The following is a 13738-nucleotide window of genomic DNA, read 5'->3' as shown; positions in this document are numbered from 1 at the left end:
GAAGATTTGAAGACGTCGAGTTCTCAGGAATTCTAGTCACATCATCATTAGCGTCTATCGACCTCTAAGAAGCATTGTTAGATAGTTGATCAGGTGAGAAGAGTTGGTAAGCTTTCCCATTCCGTATTAGTGGTTGTTTCCTTCCTATGAGATTAGTCGTTCACAAAAATTATAGTCCGTCTTTTTCATGTGTTGAGTTTTTCTTCAATTTCATACTAACAGATTGAGTGAACCATTTCTGAGCGACTTAAGTTTTTGAGTGTATGACCGTGAGGCAACAGTCGAGGCAAAATATATTGAGAAGGTAATCAAGGTCTTGTCTGTTCGGAACCAAAATGATGCTCATATTGGCTAGCCACGTGCACTTCGAGTTTAGATTACTAGTGAAGCGATTTTTTAGCTTTTGTATGGTCTGGTTGACTTGGATTTCATTTCTATTAACTTTCGAAAATCTACCGGATAAACATTTTTAGTCCATATCATATTTAGACCCATCTAAATTTTCGAAATTTTTGAATTTTGTGGGTAAATTAACTGCAAACACTCACAAGACAGAACTCGTCTTCTAGGGCAACTTAAAGGTTTAACGACTTGTTGCACGTGCTAAGTGCAATCGTGTCTCCCTACGAAAGTGGTGAATTGGTTTTAGTTTTATCTTTTCTGTTTTGCATGAGGACTAGCAAAATCTAAGTTTGGGGATGTTTGGATCGGAGTCCTGACGAGAAAGATAGAGCGAGTCAAAGTTTGGGTCAATATAAATTGACAATGTGCTAGAGAACACGTGGCATTGATCTGATGAGGTGGAGTGGCTCAATCTGACGGCAACTTGAAAATTTCGGTACGCTGTTGGGCTATGGTGGTATATTTCAGGTTTTGGTAAGATTCTACAATCCAGTGCACATGGACGAAGGTTACTATTACGTCTCGGGCAATCTAACCTTTTGCCTCTCTGTCCTCCTTGATTTGACGGCTCTTGTGAAATCGCTGCCATCCAGCAATTACGACGTCCAGCGTCCTTGCCTTATGCTGCTTCCAATGCACTGAATCATGCTCACATATTAGCTAATAGAAATCCACGGTAATTGGGCCAAGATCTTCTATTTTCCAAATTCTGATTACTATTTCTCTCTTAGAGAAGGAAAGAGACGCTCCTAACATAAATAGAAAGAGAGTATATACAAAGATAGAAAGAGATATTGGAGGGGATTAATGATTTCTCGGCCGATGAAGAATTTTTTTTGAGAATCGATTACATTGTCGTTATAATTGACATTGAATACATCAAAGATGTGATAAGCTTGCTACGCGCCCACACAAACTCTAACATGACCTGGCCTATAGCCCACTCAAACTCTAACATAACCTGGCCTATAGCCCAACTAGATAATGGCCTAAATCCCAACTACACTACATTATTTATACCCTAATAATCCCAATTCAAATAACCAAAGATTCCACCTTCTCTGGGATTCGAACCTTGGACCTCCAGGGATTTCTGGAGTTTATGGCAACACCTTGGAACCACTTGGCTACCAATTGTTGACGGCTGATGAAGAATTGAAGGAAAGATTTCCAGTGATGGAAAGAGAGAGAGAAAGAGATTATCTTCTCGACTAGAAATAATGATAGAGAGGGAAAGAATTTGAATAAGAGAGAAGGAGCCGAATTCCTTGAATATCTTTAGAGATAGAAAGCTCGAGTGAGAGCTATTGGTTGGCTGATTTTGTTATAGAAAGAGAAGGAAGATTGCTGGAGATTTAGCTGCAGATAAGAGATTGATGAAGATTATTCTTCATTTTTTTTGGAAGAAGACTTGTAGTATTGTTTGTCCAGTAATGAAAACGATTTATATGTTTTTGCAAAATTTTAATTGGAAAGTCCGTATCGAGACCGACCGGTGTCCGACTGACCCGATAAAATAAATAATTTTTGGGTTCCTAGTAAAAAAAATCTACACCTAAACACACATTTAGTCCACCCTAATATTAATATAGGATTTTAAACCAAAATAATAATTATAATGGATATTTAGTCCAAATTGACCCATCTCTATAGAAAAGCAGATCTCTATCATTTCTATTTAATCTTAATACCCATTATAACCTTTTATATAAGAAAAACCCCACTTTTGAAAACAAATCCCCAAAATTCTCTTTCTTTTTTTTTCTCAGATTTTTTCGATTGATTTCAAACTTACTATCTGTTTCGCAATATAGACGTTATTTAGTATCAATTACATATGTTTCTACAACAAAACACATTAGTATAGTTAAAGTATATCTAGATGTCAAAGTTAAAGTCCTTTTTCTGTTTATGGTTTTGTTTCATAAATAACGTGTTATTTATTGTTAAAGTTTCATACTTTATTTCATTTTTTTTATTTGTGTCATACATAACACATTATTTTTCAACAATGTTTCTTCTACAAGGGAAAAGGGCTAAAATCCTGCTATTTTCTGGGAAGATTGGACCTTAATCCCTTTTTGAATTTTATTTCGGGCCTAAAACCCGTGGACCCTAAAATAAACGGTCTTAGACGGTCATGGATAAATAATTCTTGAAAGTGACGGCCCGAGTAAATAGGCGGTCACGAACATTTTATGTTCGACACCGACCGATCCGATGAAGTTTGAGCCCGGTACAGACCGACCCTAACCGATTCCCAATCCTGGAAATAACTAATGTTAACGGAATTAGTATTCTGACCTAGTTAAATTTTATTTCAGGTGACTATTTTTTTTCTAGTTGCTTTTTTGATGAAATATACTAGCATAAACAACCAACTATTCTTACAAAAAACCTAATTTAAAGTAGAAATAAAAGTAGGTGCAACATTCTAAATTCTTTTCTGAATATTAATTCTACCCCATTTAGCTAGAGGATTTAATTCTCATATATGTGGAAAACTTCTGATTTGTTGGGATAAGATATTAGGAAAATAAGGAATTCTAAATAAGTTTTTGGATGATGGAGAGTTGTATCATCATTTTGTTTTAAACCAGAAATGGTGTTTGCACTGATAGTCAAACTTATAATGGATTTAGGTTCTTCTAATAATGCTAGGTCTTTGGTATAGGAAGAACGATATCTGTTATAGGCAGTGCGTTAGAAAGGTCAATTTATGCATTTGCTCCTCCCTTACCAAATTAGTTTAAGGAGAGCGTTATAAGGACCATTTAATAAATAATACTAAAACATAAGGACTTGAATAAAATTAACAATAAATCTAATATTCTATTCATTTATAGTTTTGTCTCACATAAACCACCCAACCCTAATACCGATCACTACTATCAACGTCACCATTAGTATTAAGAAGTTTGCAAAATACATTTTCATTGTCTTCGTTTACAAGATTTTAATGACGCTTCAATATCTCACGGATGAGGATCCGCCATTAATGAAGAAGGAGGCAACCTACATCAAGAAAGAAGAGTCCTCGACTTAAACGAAAACATCGACTTAAACGAGGACACTGACTTAAACGAGGACATCGATTTGAACGAAGACATATATAATGAAGATAACATGTCTCAAGTAAAGAAAAATCTTTTTCTTGTCTCCCTCTATGGTTAAAAAAATATTTTTAGGGGTTTAGGTCATTTTTGTTTCAGTAAAGGATTTTCGGTTGGGTCGAATGTAAAAGACAACAAATTTCGGCCGGCTCGGCTGAAATTTGTCTGCTTTTTCATCCGCTCTGGTTGAAATTTGTCTGCTTTTTCATCCGCTCTGGGCGAAATTTGTTGAACTTTTCAGTTGTTTTGGATGAAAATTTTCACTATTTCCTTGTTTGTATTCTTCATTGCAATATTGATACTTGAAATCTTCCAAAGTTATTCTAATCAATGTCAAAACCCTAAAAGTCTATGGAGAAATCAAGCAATAACAAGAGGTACTAATGGTAATGGGCAAGGCTATATCTTCTACCCTTGAGGCATTGACTTGAACTTGTTTCTTTCCTAGATAGTTTGATTCGTAATAGGAAGATATCGTTAGGGTAGAGAAATCTATCTTGGGACTAATTAGGTAATTTGTTGGAAATAAGGTGAAGTTGACATAATTCAAGAATTTGTTTTCGATAACTAGAAGATCTGTCCCCTTTTTCAGTCAAAGAAGATAAATTTGTTTTACAATGATTTTAGTGGTTTTGAGTTGCTTGAGGAGCTAACAAGGAACTTTTTTTTTAAACTCATGGAAGGTGTGAAGAGGTAAATCACCTCTTGAATAATTAATATAATAATTGACTGAACAGAGAGAGAGAGAGAGAGAGAGAGAGAGATGTGAGAAGGAATTCTCTGTGTGTTTATTCATGTAGTTTATATGGGTATTTATAGTTTTACATGTAGGTTACAGATAACAGTAAATCTAGGAAATTAGAAATCTTCCTGATACACATTATTACATAAAATAACAACTTCTAACTAGGAAACCTTAATCATAGACGGTTGGGCCTTGCTCTCATAGTTGGCCAATCATCTTTATGATGTCGGTTGGGATTGTATGTTCTCGGTTGGACTTGGGCCTGGACAGATACCTTAATACCCCCCTCAAGTTGGAGCAGAAAGGGACGTGATGCCCAACTTGCCAATAATATGTTTGAACGCGTCTGCTCCAAGCGGCTTCGTGAAAATACCCGCAAGTTGTTCAGAAGTAGGTGTAAAACGGGGAGCGATGATGTTAGCTTTGATATTTTCTCGAACGAAGTGACAATCAATCTCAATATGCTTCGTACGTTCGTGGAAAACCGGGTTATCGACTATGTGGAGTGCTGCTTTATTATCACAGTAAACCGTCATAGGGGAAGAGTGGTCGATACCAAGATCTCGAAGTAGATACTTCAACCATTGAAGTTCACTAGTTAAATGTGCCAGCGCACGATATTTTGCCCCAGCAAATGATTTAGCAATGGTAGGTTACTTTTTTGTTTCCAAGAGAGTGGGCTAGAACCCAACATAGTGAAGTAACCTGTGGTAGAGCGACGAGTGGATGGACATCCAGCCCAGTCTGAGTCACAATATCCAGTTATGTGAAGAGAACTGGTAGAAGATAGAAGTAGGCCATGACCAATAGACCCCTTAGGATATCGCAGAACGCGATGAGCAACATCGAGATGAGTGGTGCTTGGTTTTCGAGAAATTGACTGAGATTATTTACCGCACAACTGATATCAGGGCGGGTGACAGTAAGATAGAGGAGACGACCAATCAGTCGTCTGTAAATGGTGGGATTCGGAAGAGGGTCACAATCGGAAGGACTGAGACGAAGCTTCTGTTTCATTGGAAATGGAGAGGGACGACAAGCAGATAGACCCGAGTCTGTAATAATGTCAAGGGCATATTTCCGTTGACATAAAAATATGCCTTTATAGGATCGAGTGACCTCGATTCCTAGGAAGTACTTAAGACGACCTAAATCCTTGAGAGAGAAAGGGGTGCGAAGAAAAGATTTGACTTGAGAAATGGCAGATTCGTCATTTCCAGTGATAACAATGTCGTCTACATAAACCAATACGTAGAGACGGATAGAGGATGTACATAGAGAAATAACAAATAGTCAGAAAGGGATTGAGTGAAGCCTTTCTTGATAAGGACGGAAGAGAATTTTGAGAACCATTGACGAGATGCCTGTTTTAGACCATATAGAGACTTTTGTAAACGGTAAACTTTAGACTCCCCTCTGTTTGGAAAAACCAGGAGGTAGTTTCATGAAGACCCCTTCGTCAAGGTCGCCTTGGAGAAAGGCATTGTTGACGTCCAATTGATGAAGGGACCAGTTTTTAACAGCCGCGATGGATAGAAGGACGCAAACTGTAACTAACTTGGCGACAAGAGAAAAGGTGTCACGAAAATTGAGACCCTCGATTTCTGTGTAACCCTTTGCGAAAGAACGAGCCTTACAACGTTCGATGGAGCCATCGACTTTGAATTTGATTTTGTAAACCCATTTACAACCAATTACCCTTTTTCCGGAGGGAGGGGGATCTATAATGGTCCATGTTTATTTAGATTCTAAGGCGGCAATCTCTTTTTCCATTGCCTCACACCAATGAGGGGAATTGACAGCCTGAGAGATTGAAGTAGGCTCTACTGTAGATATAACAGAGTTGAGAAAAACCTGGTGAGAGTCGGAGAATTGATTAAAGTAAAGATAATCATTAAGTGGGTATGCAATATTAGAATGAGGATAAGAGTAACAAACATAATCGTCAAGATGGGCCGGTGGACGGCAAAGGCGTGAAGGGCGAATAGATGGATGTGGTGGCGATGGTGCCTCTAGAGAGAGATGGGTGATCGAAAGAGGAATGAGACGGGCTCGTGGTCCGAGATGAATGCTGCCTGGGAGTGCTCGTAGAGCGAGAAGGAAAAAGCAGGTCGGGGGTGCCTGAAGCGGCATGAGTGGTTTCGGTGATCCCCGTGGGTGTGCCGATAGGCATACCGGTTGGATCCGAAGGAAAAAAGGGAGGAAAGACAAAGGAGCCATCACCCAGAATCGATATCACCGGACATGCTTGAGTAAGCGAAGGAACCCGATTGTTAGTGTGCATGGGAAATTTGTCTCCGTGGAAGAGAACATAACGAGAAGTTATGATTTTACGAGAAGTGAGATCAAAGACGCGATAGCCTTTTTGACTGCGAGGATAACCAACAAAAATTCCTGGAGAAGCACGGGAATCTAATTTGGTTGTTACTAATGGTTGTCTATTATAACATAGACAACCAAATACCCGAAGATGATCAAATTTAGGAGGAAGATCCCAATAGCTTTTCATGAGGACAAAGACCTTTTAAAGTGGGTGTTGGCAATTTATTAATTAGATAAATTATCGTCAGAACACACTCACCCCAAAAAGAAAGCAGAAGATGAGCCTGAAGGCGAAGGGAAAGTGCGACTTCTAAAATGTGTCGATGTTTTCTTTCGACGATTCCATTCTGTTGCAGAGTATGAGGACAACTAGTCTGATGGAGAATACCCTTTTTGCGGAACCATGATTGGATATCATTGTTCATAAATTCTATACAATTGTCAGAGCGAATGGTTTGAATTTTTGGAATAGGAATTGTTCCTTGTCCAGATTGTAAGCGAGAGATGGATGAATTGAATTGAGTTGACACAAAACTTGAAAATTTTTTGATTAGTCTAAAAGTGTCGGATTTGTTTGATATTAAAAATATCCAAGTACAACGAGTGAAATCGTCTACCAAAGTTAGGAAATAACGACAACCAGAGTGAGAGGGGACAGAGAATGGTCCCCATAAATCGGCATGAATAAGTTCAAAAGAACGAGAAGAAGAAGAGTGACTTGATGGAAAAGGTAAACGTGTAAATTTGGATAATGGACAAATTTCGCACAGAATTTTATTTAATGAAATTAACTTCATACATGGAGTTCTTGAAATTAAATACTTAAAAGTAGAAAAGGAAGGATGTCCGAGGCCCAATGCCATATATCGGAAACATCATTATTATTGAGACTAGTACTAGAAACTGAAAAAGAACAAATCCTAAGATCCGTGCGAAGAAAATATAGTCCATTATGGAGATCACCAAGTCCAATCCCCGCTTTCGTCAATGGGTCATTAAAGACATAAGAAGCGAAATCGAATGTTACTAGACATCAAAGAGAATTGGTGATTTGGGAAACAGAAATTAAGTTGATTTTAAATTCTGGAATGTGTAAAACATTATGAAGTAAAATTTTTTTATTGAAAACAATCGTTCCAATATGACTGACTTTAATGCGAGAACCATCTGGAAGACGGACAAAGTAATTAGACGGAGCATTAGTATAATATGAAAAACGAGGTAATGAAGAACATATGCGTTTGGTTGCGCCAGAATCGATAACCCAAGGAGATGAGGTAAAAGAAATACCTGAGAGATTATTACCCGAACCCGTGAGGTTAATATCCGGGTCGCATTGACTAAGCGTGAGGTCGAGGTTTCCTACCAAACTTTCGTTGTTGATCAAGTAAGGACAGAAGCCCACGGTATTGATCGTTGGTCAAACTGGTGGCTAAGGGCACCCCCGTGTCTGCTTGATGCTCGTTAGGGGCAGCAACTTTGGCAGCTAGCTAACCGGTGGGACGAGTTGGTCGTGGATGAGTAAGCTAACCTTGTCGGTTCGGGTAACCATGGAGTTGAAAGCATGTTGCTCGAACGTGGCCGTGTTGTTGGCAATAATCTGTTATGCAAACGTGTTTGCAATAATCTGTTATGCAAACGTGTTTGCAACAATCTGTTCTGCAAACGTGTTTGCAACAATCTGATTTGCAAACATGTGTTTGCATAATGTAAACTGCAAACTGTGTTTGCAAAATATAGATTGCAAACATTGCATATGTGATTTCGGGTTGGAGATCTTGCAAACTCGATTCCGTGAAGAAAATTCAAACTCCAACACATCAAAATTTTCATTTGTATGTCATCAAACGCATAACAAACATCTAAAGTTAACTTCATACAACAACAACCATACATCGCTCTTTCTTTCTCTGTTTGATGCCACAAATCAACATCTCTATCTCTAAGTCCAACTCCAAGCGATATTTGTCCAAATACGCATTTAATTCATCTGTTCCAAGCACCTTAGCTATTTTGACCAAGTTGATCTTGATTATCATGACCATAGAAGAAAGGTTCCTTGTGGAATATGATTCCAGCAAACATACAACCAAGGTTCCACAAGTCTAAAGAGTAATCATAGTCTTGCAAATCTACAAGAAGTTCTAGGCCTTTGAAATATCTTGAAGCAACACGTACATTATATTCTTTCCCTGGATGATAAAACTATGCCAACCCCTAGTCTATTAGACGAAGCTTACGCTGTTCATGATCAATCATGACATTGTGGGGCTTAACATCTCGGTGCATAATACCTTGCGAGTGACAGTATTCTAATGCCTTCAATAGTTCATAGATGTAGTATCTGGTATCATAGTCTGTAAGTTTCGGATAAAGAACTTTAAAATCAGTGTTGTTCAAATACTAGACTAGGGGTCTTGGATTGTTGATCTCTGACAATATCCAGCAATTTCACAATGTTTGGACCATCGCAAAGGTTCTGCAAAATTTTAATCTCTCTCTCTTTATCTGCATGACCCTAAATTGTAACAAAGAATTAGCATCTCAAAGAGAGTAAATAATAGGCAGTAAAAATCATAAGCAAATAACATCCATATAAAATATCAGAATTCCCAAATGAATCCGTATCAGATTAATTATTAAAAATACATGAACAGGGTGGTTATGCCAGAGAGTATTGTGCACGAGCATGATATTAACAAATATGACTAGATATTAAAACAACAGCCAAGTCAAGGACCTTACGCATATGTCTAATGTGAAGCATATTGAAGAAAATAAAGCTATGACTTGAAGTAACAATTCAAATCACACAACTCAACAGTAATACTAAGGAAATTAACATTCATCAAATTTTTTCTTGTCTTTTCAACATATTCTGGACTCTATTTATAGACTCTACTATAACTACCCACTTCCTATCAAGACTCAACCACTACACCACCATTACATACACTACCCACTAATACATCCATTACTGCCACCAATACCCCCACTACTAACACTTATTGAAGTCTAGAAAATAATTAGTTAAGATAACAACATAATCAACTACTTCTTAAAAACCTGGAAACCACTAATAAGATGCACTAATTTTTGACACATATGGCCTATTCAGTCAATAGATTGACAAAGTGGGATGGTATTCACTATGTCGTAAGCGATATTTATATGTAAGCAATGCAAGAAAAAAAATCTTAATGGTGTACAAAATCAATATCCCTCTTTATACGTAAAGCAAAGGCAACCTAAAGCTATATTTCTCATTTTAAACCTAAATTTAGTTCCTTCTTGGGTCAATCTTGCAAAACACAAGGGTTCAATCCGAATTGCATACATAATTCCAAGTTACTCAAATATTAAAGATGATCATCATTTCTTACAATTATTTAAAAAAAAAAAAAACTAATTTTGGGTGAGAAATCACCTTCTTCTTTACAGGCTTAAGTGTCTTAATAACACAACGTTCATTGTTGGTAGAATGAACACCTTCAAATACTTCAGTGTATTTCCCCTTCCTACCTTCCTAACTACCTCATAGTCATCTTGTTCCCTAAAAAAATATTTAAAGAGGGCAAAATAATGAATCGTAGAGAATAAATCAACAAAAAGAAAAAAGAAGGCAAAATTCTAAGATTTGAGATGAAATTTACCCCCATTGAACGGTATGAGATTCATAATCCCAATATTCTTTGGGACGAATAACGTTAACATCAGCATAAACCCTAGCCTTCGAAGCAGCTCCAGGCCGTTTAATCGCTTTTCCAATTCTCTGCGCCAGATTGTCCGTTGGAGGTGGTAACAGAGATGATGAAGGACGACGAAGATTCACATTTTTCTGCTCGGAATTTTTTAATGGAACACCATAAACAATTCTTCCCAACCCTAAAAATGGAATTACGTTTTCAGATCTTCTTATATAACAAAAAACAGAAGAAGGGTATCTGTTTTTGTTGATTCGAAGATCTGATGAACGAAGAAAGAAAGGCTGATGAGACATGAAGAATTGCAGAGGCCTTGCGGCCATGAAACGGGTAAAGAAGAAGAAGAGAAGAAGAAAAACAGGAAAAGAGTATTTTAGGAACCAAGCAATTAGAAAATGACCTAAATAGTAATTATCAAAATTACTTCAAACTTATGCTATTATTATCCATAATATGTTGGGGCCGCGGCTTTGGGGAATAAAGAAAATTCTCCGGGAAATAAAGACTTTTTTTAAAATTAGTCAAATAAGATTGACACTTTTATGTTTCGTTTTATTGCTAAGGGGCTTCTAATTTTGGGAGTTCAAAATAAAACAAATTTTAGAAGGCTCCTCCATCTCATCACCTCTCTCTACCACCTCATCTTCTCGCCACCTCATCATCTTCTCCGGCAAAGGTCGCCGGCCGACCAATTTTCGACCGGCGACCTTCAAACATAAAAAAAAAAATAATTATCTTTTTCCTCTCTCCTCTTTCTCTCTCTAATTTTTTTCCCCAAAATCCCTCCTCTCTCTCTAGATCTGGTGAACCAGATCTGGTTCACCAGATCTAGAGAGAGAGAGAGGAGGGATTTTGGAAAAAAAAATTAGAGAGAAAGGAAAAAGATAGTTTTTTTTATGTTTGAAGGTCGCCGGCCGGAAAATTGGCCGGTCGACGACCTTCGCCGGAGAAGACGATGAGGTGGCAAGAAGGTTAGGTGGCAGAGAGAGGTGATGAGATGGAGGAGAACTTTCAAAAAAATGTATTCTGTATTCCGCATAAAAATTTATTCCCCGAGGAACTTAAAAAAAATCTGGATTCCCTCGAGAATTTATTCCCCGGAGAATTTTCTTTATTCCCCAAAGTCGCGGCCTATTTTGGTGGCTTCTACTTAATAGGAAAAGATCTAGGTGTTTTTAGTTAGGCCGCGGCTTTGGGGAATAAAGAAAATTCTCTGGGAAATAAAAAATTAGTCAATAAAAATTGATCCCTAATCTTCATCTTCTCTCTCTCGTCCTCTCTCTCTCTCTCTCTCTCTCTTATCATCTCTTTCACTCTCACTGACTATCTCTTTGTCGTTCTCACCCTAGATCTTTCTCTCTTTCATTGTAGATCACTCTCATCTCTCTCGTTGTAGACATATCTCTTTGTACATTATTTTTTTTCTGTCGCAGTCTTTATCTCTCTTTCTCGCAGCCTCTATCTTGTTCTCTCTCTCTCTTGCAGTATGTATAGATCTGTCTGTGGAGATCACAGAGTTCGTGGCCACGAAACATTTTGCAACCACGAAACGTTTTGCAGCCACGAAATGGTCAGGGTCGCAAAACGTTTTGTGTCCACGAAATGTTTCGTGGCCACAAAATACTCGAAGGGTTTCCCCAAAAACCCTCCTCGAGGTCTGGTTCTGGCGAAGGGAACACTTCCCTTCGCCGGAACAGTGTCTGTATTCCCTTCGCCGAAACAATGTCTTTATGTGAGAGAGGCAGAAAAAAAACAATGAGAGATCGATCAAGAAACAATGAAAGATTGAGAGAGAAACAATGAGAGATGGAGAGACATAGATAGGGAGATCAATAGAGAGAAAGGGAGTGACTGAGAGAGACATGGTAATAGTAAGTGAGAGAGGAGAAGAAAGGAGAGAGAAGAGGAGGAAATGGTATTCAAAATGGTGGTAGTGAAAAGTTGTGGTGGTGATGGTGATGGAGAGGATGAAGATTAGGGGGCAATGTTTGATCAAGTTAATTTTTGGGTTAAAAAATAATATTCCTTCGAGAATGTACAGAAAAACATGAATTCCCTACAAAATTTATTCCCGGAGATTATTCTTTATGCCCCAAAGCCGCGGCCTTTAGTTATTATGATAATTTTGTAAACCTAAATAGCCATTTTCCCTTTTTTTAAGTGGAGATATATAGATGCCTTTAGCTATTGTATTTGGCCCTTTTTAAGTACAAAATTCTATGTGTAATTGGACGCCTAAAAAACTATATGAGGCGCTTTTAGAGTTTATATTTGTTTTGTCTTCTTTCTGAGGTTACGAATATAATTGTTAAACTAGTAATTATTTCTCCTCCGCTACATTATTTCTTAAACATTTTTTATTTATTTTGGTTGCGTTTTACTCTTTTGAAGTACTTTTAGGAAATAGATATTTAAACTCTACATTGTATTAAAAATGAATTTTCTTTCTAGCATTAAAGTACTTGTTTTTCATAAATAGATATTTAAACTATGCATTGTACTAAATATTCAATATTGTTATAAATATTAGATTTATGGTGGATGACCACCACACCTTATAACTCCCACCACCATAAGGTCTCCACCATTACTTTGTATTCAAGCACCATTACTCTCCATTAGTTTTGTAACTCATCAAGAGGCTTATATAAAGAGCTTTCTTGTTAGTGAATAAGAGGTACCAAACTAGTGTACCAATGCACCTAATATACCAATGTACCAAAGTAGAGAAATCATCTACAAACTTATGAATACAACTCTAGTTATACTTGTCTCTATATCTTGGTCTATATTTCCATTATCTTTCTTCTGCCCTACCTCCTTTATTTTTCACAACACGTTATCAGCACGAATTGCTCTATCATCAATGATCAAAGGGAAGAAGAAATTTTTCACTTATTGATCAAGATACAAACAAATGAAACATGGGTAAGTTTGGTCAATTGTATTTGGTAAATCAAAAGGTATTTACACATTTTTTTGTTGAATTTTTAAGCTTATTATTCTTATTTATCTCTAACCATTGATTTTGTGATTGTTGAGGCATAGTGAATCATATCAAAAGGATATTAGAATTACATAGCTGATAATGAAAAATGGTTGGTATTTCAAACTAATATGATTGTAGTGCAATCTATTCTATGGTAAGGTCAAGGTAATTTATGCTTCAAAAAAAATGATATTAGTCTCATAACTAATGTTTATTTTTGTATGAATACGTCATAAGTGCATATTTTGATTTGTTAAAGAAGGTTTCTCCGAAGAGGAAACTCAACCACCAAAATTTGATTAAGATCAAACTGAATCATCTTTTTGTATATGAGGTTACCAAACCTGAAGTTTGGTGTATATACTTCTTCAAATCTAGAAAATTCTAAAAAGAATTACTAGAGTAAATAATCTCTAAGGATGAAAAGATATATCCCTATGAGGATTAATTATCAACAAAAAGG

At 37.0% G+C, this 13738-nt stretch overlaps 1 pseudogene across 1 annotated transcript; it reads right to left on the bottom strand.

Annotated features, from left to right (window-relative positions):
• Nucleotides 1-8390: 8390 nt before the first annotated feature.
• Nucleotides 8391-10637, bottom strand: LOC147548167 (casein kinase II subunit alpha-like; annotated as a pseudogene). Its single transcript, XR_015237363.1, has 3 exons — nt 10236-10637; nt 10010-10135; nt 8391-9100 (listed from the first exon to the last, which is right to left on the bottom strand). The product of XR_015237363.1 is annotated as a casein kinase II subunit alpha-like (transcript).
• Between the last annotated feature and the right edge of the window lie 3101 nt (nt 10638-13738).

Source organism: Eschscholzia californica, unplaced genomic scaffold, assembly GCF_041429995.1.
Source record: "Eschscholzia californica isolate CP2 unplaced genomic scaffold, dmEscCali1.0.p SCAF_3, whole genome shotgun sequence".
NCBI lineage: Eukaryota > Viridiplantae > Streptophyta > Magnoliopsida > Ranunculales > Papaveraceae > Eschscholzia > Eschscholzia californica.
This window is presented reverse-complemented; position numbering and strand designations above follow the sequence as displayed.